Raw genomic sequence first — 10041 nt, forward strand, 5'->3', positions numbered from 1 at the left:
AGGATGTGGACCAAGGGATCATGACAGCTCTGCTCTCAGTGCTCTTCACTCACAACTGCAGGGAGATGAGGAGAAACTGGATTCAACAAAAACGATTTCATCATCCCTCATGTTCACATTACCCTTTAGAGCCACACTTTACCAGCCCCATTTCCTATCTTAGACTCCAAGGACCTGTAGGGATAGATTACAGTGTCTCCCTTCCATAAGAAGGACTTCCAGGAGTTCCTGCTGAGGATCAATGGGGTCCGCAGTGTCTCTGTAGCACCAGGACACAGTTTCAGTTCCTCAGACCCCCAAATACCCTCCCTTCCCTCAGTCTTTCCTACCAGGCATCCCTGTCCTGCTCTCCAAAGCCGAGGCAAAAGAGGAACTGGGGGAGGAGGCGGGAGGGACTGAGTGATCCCGCCTCAGAGCACAAAGGGAAGGGATCTTTGCATTTGTACTTATAGCAGTAGAGACAGACACTAGCTGCCTGGAGGAGGTCTACAAATGGCAGGAGTAGGAGACCTAACCCTAAGCCAGATCCCTGACCTCACATCCACACAATCAGCCACCATCTCTACTCTTTCACATACCTGTCAGATCTACTGGAGAAAATCCTCCAGGCTTGAGAAAGGGCCATGGGCAGCTCCAGTGCTAAAGGGCAACTTCTGAATTAATCTCTGTCTCTCAACTTTTATATTTTGGAATAATAGCCTTCTATTTACGGAAAAGTTGCAAGGCAGTGAGAGTGATCTATCTCTTTTATTTTCCATGTTAAGATGAAGCTGACAGCATCAAAAATAAAAATCTTGGGGATAAACCTGACAAGAGATGTACAATACTGGTACTGAAAACTACAAATCACTGCTGAGAGAAAGACGACTTTAATCAGTGGAGAGGTATACTGTGTTCATGAGTTGGAAGAGTCAATAATAAAGAGGGCAATTCTCCTCACAATGGGCCTGTGGATTCAATGCAATCCTAGTCAAAATTCTAGCAGATTTTTTTTTTTTTTTTTTGCTTTTTAGGGCCACACCCGTGGCATATGGAGGTTCCCAGGCTAGGGGTCAAATTGGAGCTGTAGCTGTCACCCTATGCCACAGCCACAGCAACACCAGATCTGAGCTGCGTCTGCGACCTACACCACAGCTCACAGCAATGCCAGATCTTTAACCTACTGAGCAAGGCCAGGGATCGAACCCGCAACTGCATGGCTCCTAGTCGGATTTGTTTCTGCTGCGCCACGATGGGAACTCCCTTGTAGCAGCCTTTTTTTAAAAGAGAAATTGACAAGCTGATTCTAAAATTCATATGGCAAATGCAAATAGCCAAACTATATAGTAAAAAGATAAGGAAGTTGGAGCACTCAGGTACAGGATTCCAAGACTTACTATAAAGCTACAGTAGTCAAGAAACAGTGCGGTATTTGCAAAAGGATAGACATATAAATCAGTGGAATTATCTTTTTGTTCTTATTTTTCAAGTTAATTTATATGTATACATATTGCTTTCGAGGGCCTCACCTGTGACATATGGAGGTTCCCAGGCTAGGGGTTGAATCAGAGCTCCAGCTGCTGGCCTACACCACAGCCACAACAACGCTGGACCCTCAACCCACTGAGGCCAGATATCAAACCCACAACCTCATGGTTACTAGTCGGATTCGACTCCACTGCACCACAACGGAAACTCCTAAAATATTTTTTTATTAAAGTATAGTTGATCTACAATGCTGCGTGAAGGAACAGAGAGTCTTGAAATAGGCCCACACATTTACAGTCAACTGATTTTTAACAAAGTTGCAAAGGCAATTCACTGAGGAACACATAGCCTTTTCAACAAATGGTTCAACTGAAACCGACTTTAAAAAGAGCGTGCATGGGAGAACTTCAATCCCTTCCTCAAACTATGCACAAAAATTAACTCAGAATGGATCATAGATCTAAATGTAAAACTAAAACTCTGAAGTATCTAGAAGAAAACAAAGGAATTTTTATGAACTTTGATTGGGCAAAAGTTTCTTAGATACAACATTAAACGCATAATCTGTGAAAGCAAAAATTGATAAATTGGACTTCATTGAAATCAAAAACTTCCGCTCTTTGAAAAACATGGTTAAGGAAATGAAAAGATAAGCCACAGACCAAGAAAATATTTGCAAATCACAGATCTAATAAAGAACTTGTATTTAGAATACCTAAAGAATTCTCAAAATTCAATAAGAAAACAATCGTATTTTTGAAATGGGTGAAGGATTTGAACAAATCCTTTATTCATCCAATTTCATCCAACAATACACAGAGATGGAAAATAAGCACATAAGATGCTCAGCATACTAGCTCTTACGGAAATGCAAAGCAAACCTACAATGAGATAATAGTACATTCCTATTAGAAGGTCTAAAATGAAAAAAAAAAACCAAAAACTGACTATATTAAGTGTTGGAGAGAAAGAGGGGTACCAAAACTCTCATACATTGCTGATGGCAATGTAAAATGAAATACTCAGTTTGTAAAACAATCTGGCATTTTCTTAAAAAGTTAGACATAGGAGTTCCCGTCGTGGCGCAGTGGTTAACGAATCCGACTAGGAACCATGAGGTTGCGGGTTCCATCCTTGGCCTTGCTCAGTGGGTTAAGGATCTGGCATTGCTTTGAGCTGTGGTATAGGTCGCAGACACAACTCTGATTCGACCCCTAGCCATGTGCCGTGGATGGGGCCCTAAAAAGAAAAAAAAAAAAGAAAGACTTGTACACCAATGTTCACAGCAGCTTTACTTGAAGTAGCTTAAAATGGGAAACAACCCAAATGGATAATGGATAAATAAACTGTGGTATATTCATCCAAAGGACTGCTACTCAACAATGAAAAGGAATGGATTCCTGCTATATACTCCAGCAAGCATGAAGGAAAGAGCCCTGACAGCTACTAGGCCATTGTTCCCATTTGCCTCACCGAAGCATCTGCTGCTCCTCCATCTGTTCAGCATTGCTGGTCCATCTACACTGCAGCCAAGTCCTGCCTGCCCCCGCCTCCAGTCCCAGCAGTGTGCTTCTCTGAAACAGGACAACCTCATTGCTGACTCCATCTGCTCTGGGGACCAAGTTCACTCTAGAGTACCTATACTGGGCATCCCAGGCTGTAGCTCTGAGCATCCTAGCCTTTCTGTCCTCTAAGTTCCCCTACCTGGAAGGTAGCTTTCCATTTCAGATGTCAGGTATTCACCCTCCTGGGAAAGTAATGGGGCAGATGCCTCCCCATGTACATACATAGCAGAGGCACTTCCTGGGACCACTCTTCTAAAGCCAGAGTTTGGAGTTCCCGTCGTGGCACAGTGGTTAACGAATCCGACTAGGAACCATGAGGTTGCGGGTTCGATCCCTGGCCTTGCTCAGTGGGTTAAGGATCTGGCGTTGCCGTGAGCTGTGGTGTAGGTTGCAGACACGGCTTGGATCCTGCGTTGCTATGGCTCTGGTGTAGGCTGGCAGCTACAGCTCCAATTTGACCCCTAGCCTGGGAACCTCCATATGCCGAGGGAGCGGCCCTAGAAAAGGCAAAAAGACAAAAACAAAAAACAGGGAAAAAAAAGGCCAGAGTTTAAGTCTTCAATCATGTACACAGATAGTCAATTCTTCCGTGGGACACCCTGCCATACTCTACACTAACATTAGTGTTTGATCACAATTTACAGACTTCCACCTCAGAATAAGGCTTCAGCAATGCATGAAAATTCTTTTACATGGCCCTCATCAGCTTGAACTTCCATACCTTCATCCAAAAGGCATTTCCTCTGCCACTGGTGACAGACACCATGCACACAGAGATGATTAATATGTAGCTCCTAGAGTTCTCCCGTGGTACAGTGGGTTAAGGATCTGGCATTGTCACTGCTGTGGCTCAGGTTGCGGCTGTGGCACATACTCCATCCCTGGCCAGATGCTGCCACATGCTGCAGGCACAGCAAAACAAACAAACAAAACCCAAAGATATAGCCCCCATCCTCAAAGAGCTCACTCTTGGTAGAGTAACAGAAATATGAATAATACTTGTGGCATGAAAGGTGCTATAGTAGAGACTTATAGAGAGTTTGAAAGTAGTACAAAAGAGGAAGTGTTTAATTTTATCAGAGATAGTCACAGAGATGCTTTTTGTACTGAGTCTTGAAAAATCAGTAGACGTTTGTCCAGGGAAAGGGCATTTCAGGGCATCAAAGACATGTGGGCATGCAGCTGCATGCAGCATCTGGGGAAATGCAAGTGTTTCCATATGGCTGGCACTATAGCAAGTGTACTAAGAAAAAGACCAGGTAAGATGGGCTGGGGAGGCAATAACGACGTTACAGAGGAGGTTAAGCCAAGCAAAGAAACGTGGATTTTATCCTGTAGAATGAGAAGCCACTAAAAACTTTTAATCTAAGCAGTGACAGAATTAGACTTCGGAAGTTTTTATTTTTTATTTTTTTGCTTTTTAGGGCCACACCCAAGACATATGGAGGTTCCCAGGCTAAGGGTCCAATCTGAGCTACAGCCACTGGCCTACACCACAGCCACAGCAACGCAGGATCTGAGCCGTGTCTGCGACCTACGCTATAGCTGACAGCAATGTCAGATCCTTAACTCACTGAGTGAAGCCAGGGATCAAACCCGAACTTCATAGTTTGTAGTTGGATTCGTTTCTGATGTGCCGTGATGGGAACTCCTGTTATATATTTCTAAAAGAGTAAAAGCTAGTTATTTTGTATAACATTCCTCAGTCTGGTTTGTCTGCTATTTCCTTATAATTAGACTCAGGTTATGAAATTTTGGGCAAGAACAACATGACGTATTATTTAAGAGCATATCAGGAGGTGCACCACTGGTGATATTAACTTGGATCACTTATAGTGGTGTTCGCAAGATTTCTCCACTGTTAAGGTATTATTGTCCCTTTTATAACTAATAATACCTTGTGAGGCGATACTTTGAGACTATATAAATATCCTGGTACTCTAACTTTGACACATTAATTTCAGTATTCATTGATGATTCTTGTCCAAATCAATTACTGCAATAGTTGCCAAATGTTGATTTTGATGTCCTGGATTTAAAGCCATGGCCTTTATTTTATTTTATTTTATTTTATTTCTTTTTACACACACCTGGCATATGGAAGTTCTCGAGTCAGGGGTCGAATTGGAGCTGCAGCTGCTGGCTTGCACCACAGCCACAGCAAGACCAGATCCGAGCCACATCTGAGACCTGCACCACAGCCTGAGGCAACACCAGATTCTTAGCCCATTGAGTGAGGCCTGGGATGGAACATGCATCCTCATGGACACTATGTCAGGTTCTGCGCCACTACGGGAATTCCCATGGCCTTTTTCTGAGAGTTGTTTTTTCTTGAGGAAAATTAATCCTGCAGGAATTTGTTGCCTGGCAGGAACCCAAGCCTGGATGGATCTTGCCCGTCCCCACTGTTCTTCTCCTAATGGCATTTACCTTAGGCCCCTAATGAGAAACTGCATTTGAGAAGGGTTGTTGTATTTTACATATCACCTCTAAGACCACCCATGACCCTATGAAAAATCACGTTTTAGCGGGGGAAATGTTGCATTGAGGAGTGTTTTTGTGCTCAAACCCCAGGTGTTTGGGGTTTTCCAATTTCTTCTGGCTCTCTCAGAAATCCACATTCCAATTGTCGAGAGTCTAGTCATGGCCAATCGGTGCCTTAACTTTTTTTTTTTTTTTTTTTTTGGTCTTTTCTAGGGCCATACCCACGGCACATGGAGGTTCCCAGGCTAGGGGTCTAATTAGAGCTGTAGCCACTGGCCTACACCAGAGCCACAGCAACTCCGGATCTGAGCTGCGTCTTCGACCTACACCACAGCTCACGGCAACGCCGGATCCTTAACCCACTGAGTAAGGCCAGGGGTCGAACCCGCGACCTCATGGTTCCTAGTCAGATTTGTTAACCACTGGGCCATGATGGGAACTCCTGGTATCTTAACTTTAGTCACAATGATCTAGTATGGCAAATAAGTTGGTATGGCCTAAAATTTGACAAGAAAAGGATTAATTTTCCTCTACCTGGCCTTAAGTCGTTTTAGACTACAGGGAGAAAGAGTTTTCTTTACGAAAATGCACCCCCCCCCGCCCCGATCCCTTTCAACAGAGAAACCTTGAATAAAATGTTGATCTCTTTTGGGACTATGCTTCTCTTACAGCTCTAAAGAATAAGCAACACATCCTCCCATTTTGCTAACAGGGCCTCCAGAGCTTTACTCTGTCTCCTGGTTTGGCTTTGTCTCTGCTGACTTCTCAGTCAAGAATGGATTAATCCATACCAGCCAGTTCCACAGTCCACTGAGGGTCTGTGATTTGCAAACCTACTCTTAGTTACCAATTTCTTTTCCAGGTATACAAATAGCTAAGGCTCTCCGAAGCTAGCTCAAGTAAGTGGGAGGGAGGGGGAATCATATTTTAAAGCTACCTTGGGAAACCTCCTGGCTTTTCAGGACATAGCACAAAGCCTAGGCTGGGCTCATAGAGGCTGAACTGGGTCAACCGGGGCTATATACTCTATTTTCTGAATGGCTGCTCCATTTTTTTCTTTTTTGACAGATTTCCACTTGTAAGTAGGTAGGGGAAAAAAATTAATAAAACTGTTTTTTAGAGGCGACAGCAGAATTCCTCATATGCTTCTCTTTGGAAAAATTATTCAATGAGCATGTGAGGCAGAAGGTGGCACTCCAAAGGGTGCTGGTGGATATATTGGCACAGTGGGTTAAGGATTGGATGTTGTTGCAGCTGTAGTGTAGGTCCCAGCTGTGGCTCAGATTCAGTCCCCGGCTGGGGGATTTCCACATGCTGTGGGTGTGGCGGGAAAAAAAAAACAATAAGGATTTACTGTATGGCACTTCAATTTTAAAAAAAGAACATCAGAAAAAAAATGCTTCATTAAAATTAAAAAAAATGCTTATGCTTCAAAGGACATTATCAAGAAATTGAAGACAACCTACAGAATGGGAGAAAATGTTTGCAAGTAATATATCTGAAGTGACTTGGATTCATAATAAATAAGGAACACTTACGATTTAACAATAAAAAGACAAATAACTCAATTTCAAAATGGGCCAAGATTTGAGTAGGCATTTCTGTAAAGGAGATATAGAAATAGCAGATATTTAGGAGTTCCTGTCGTGGTGCAGTGGTTAACGAATCCGACTAGGAACCATGAGGTTTTGGGTTTCATCCCTGGCCTTGCTCAGTGGGCTAAAGATCTGGCATTGCTGTGAGCTGTGGTGTAGGTCACAGACACGGCTCAGATCTGGAGTTGCTGTGGCTGTGGTGTAGGCTGGTGGCTACAGATCTGATTAGACCCCTAGCCTGGGAACCTCCATATGCCCTGGGAGCAGCCCAAGAAATTGCAAAAAGACAAAAAAAAAAAAAAAAAGAAAGAAAGAAAAAGAAATAGCAGATATTTATAAACAAATCAGTGGATGAACAAATTGTGGAATATTATTCAACCATAAAAAGGAATAAAGTACTGATACATGCTTCAACATGGTTGAAACTCATAAACATTGTGCTAAATGAAAGAGACTAAATGAAAGAATTCTGTGATTCCATTTATATGAACTGCCAGAATAGGCAAATCCACAGAGAACAGAAAGTAGATTAGTGGTTCCTGGTTGCTGGTGGGAGGTGAAAATGGGAAGTGAATGCTAATGGGAGCAGGGCTGCATTTGGGGTGATGAAAATGATCTGGAATTAGATAGTGATGACACTTGCACAATTTCTTTTTTCTTTTTAGGGCCGTACCCACAGCATATGGAAGTTCCCAGGCTAGGGGTCGAATCAGAACTGTAGCTGCTGGCCCATGCCACACCAATGCCAAATCCCTGACTCACTGAGCGAGGCCAGGGATTGAACTATCATCCTCATACTAGTCGGATTCGTTTCTGCTGCACCACAATAGGAACTCTCCATGCACAATTTTTAAAAAGAGTAAATTTTGGAACTCCCGTTGTGGCTCAGTGGTTAACGAATCCAACTAGGAACCATGAAGTTGCTGGTTTGATCCCTGACCTTGCTCAGTGGGTTAAGGATCTGGCGTTGCCATGAGCTGTGGTGTAGGTTGCAGATGCGGCTCAGATCCTGCGTTGCCCTGGCTCTGGCGTGGGCCAGTGGCTACAGCTCTGATTAGACCCCTGGCCTGGCAACCTCCATATGCCGTGGGTTCGGCCCTGGAAAAGACAAAAAGACAAAAAAAAAAAAAAAAAAAAAGAGTAAATATTACAGTATGTGAATTATAGTTCAATTTTTTTTTAAAAGGAAAAAATAAACAACATTGCTCTTTAGGGAGTCAACACAAAGGGAAAACAATGCTTAATCTGAAATTCATTTGGAAAAATACACCTGTCAGAATAAACAAAAAATTGTAGGTGTAATGGCTTTACCATAACAGATTCTAAAGTAGGCATAAAACTATTGTAATATATCATAGGAATTTCCTGCTGGTGCAGAGGGCTAAAGGTCTGGTGTTGTCACTGCTGTGGCTCAGGTTCCATCCTTGGCCTGGGAACTTCCAAATGCTTTGGGTCAGGCCGAAACAAAGAAAAAACGAATAAATAAAAAGGAGTTCCCTAGTAACCTAATAGTTAAGGATTAGGCCCTGTCACTGCTGTGGCTAAGTTCAATCCCTGGCCCAGGAACTTCCACATGCTGCTAGTGCAACTGAAAAAAAAGAAAAAAAGAAAAAAGAAAAAGAAAAAAGAAAAAGAAAAAAGGAAATAAAGACACTAAAAAAAAAAGGCACTATAGCAGGTGTTCCCATTGTGGCTCAGTGATAATGAACCTGACTAGTACCCATGAGGATGTGGGTTCAAGCCCTGGGTTAAATGTTCCCTCACTCAGAGGGTTAAAGATTTGGTGTTGCTGTCACTGTGATGTAGGTGGGCAGCTGTAGCTCCAATTCGACACCTAACCTGGGAACTTCCATATGCTACAGGTGTGGCCCAAATAAAGCTCACACACGCACACAAAACACTATAGCAAAGGAAAAAATAGATTCATGCAATAGAAAAGAATGCAGAAATAGATGTTTATATGGGACATTTATTTATTAAATGCTGAAGGGAAAACACTATAAATGTGGCTTTAAATTTTTTTTTTAGGGCCACAGGTGTGGCACATGGAAGTTCCCAGGATAGAAGTCAAACAGGAGCTGCAGCTGCCCTACACCACAGCCACAGCAACTTAAGTCCCTGAGCAGGACCAGGGATCCAACCTGCATCCTCATGGATACTAGTCAGGTTTTTAACCTACTGAGCCACAACGGGGACGCCTAAAAATGTGAATTTTAAATGAATTTGTATTCTGTTAATCCTGTCAGTACATAAACTTGTTTGCAAGAATAGCATTGTATTTTATTGATTCTATGTAGAGACTCCTTGGAGTTCCCATTTCATAACCTAGGCTGGGTCACTTCTTTAGCCCTCACTGGAAGGGCTCTGTGACTTTCAAATACTTGCGTGTTAGCTCCACCAAGTTGAGCATTTATCTTCTCCACCTTTGTTTATTATAACCTATTCTATGTAATACCCGGCGTGGCCACCACGCCACATTCTAAGTGTCAGAAAGGCAGGACCCCCTGCTCTTAAAACAGGGACAGGCGCGCAGAAATGAAAAGAAAAAAATCTTCAAATAATTTTTGGGATGAGTCCTTTCCTTTTCCCTAAGCAGGTAACTGAAACTTGAAGTTTGCAAAAGCCGCGGGAAAGCGCTGTCCCAGGTCAGCGGCTGGGACTCTACAAGAATGTGACTGAATTTGGGGAGAAACCTGTTTAATTTTCCTTACTCATGCGTGTTGTACTCTTGGCTAGCGACTTGCCCACAAGAAAGATGGATTCTTCTTGCCCCAATTCTTCCTTAATATGAGATTTAGCAGCCATCTTTCTCAAGGGAAAGCGCAAGCAGGAAGGCCACACCCCATCTGTTTCAAATAAGGCCAGAAGCCTTGACATCAACAGGAGTCCAATCGGAATAGACTTTTATACCGGAACCGCTTTGCCTCACG

The sequence above is a fragment of the Sus scrofa genome, chromosome 4 (genome assembly GCF_000003025.6).
Source record: "Sus scrofa isolate TJ Tabasco breed Duroc chromosome 4, Sscrofa11.1, whole genome shotgun sequence".
Classification (NCBI taxonomy): domain Eukaryota; kingdom Metazoa; phylum Chordata; class Mammalia; order Artiodactyla; family Suidae; genus Sus; species Sus scrofa.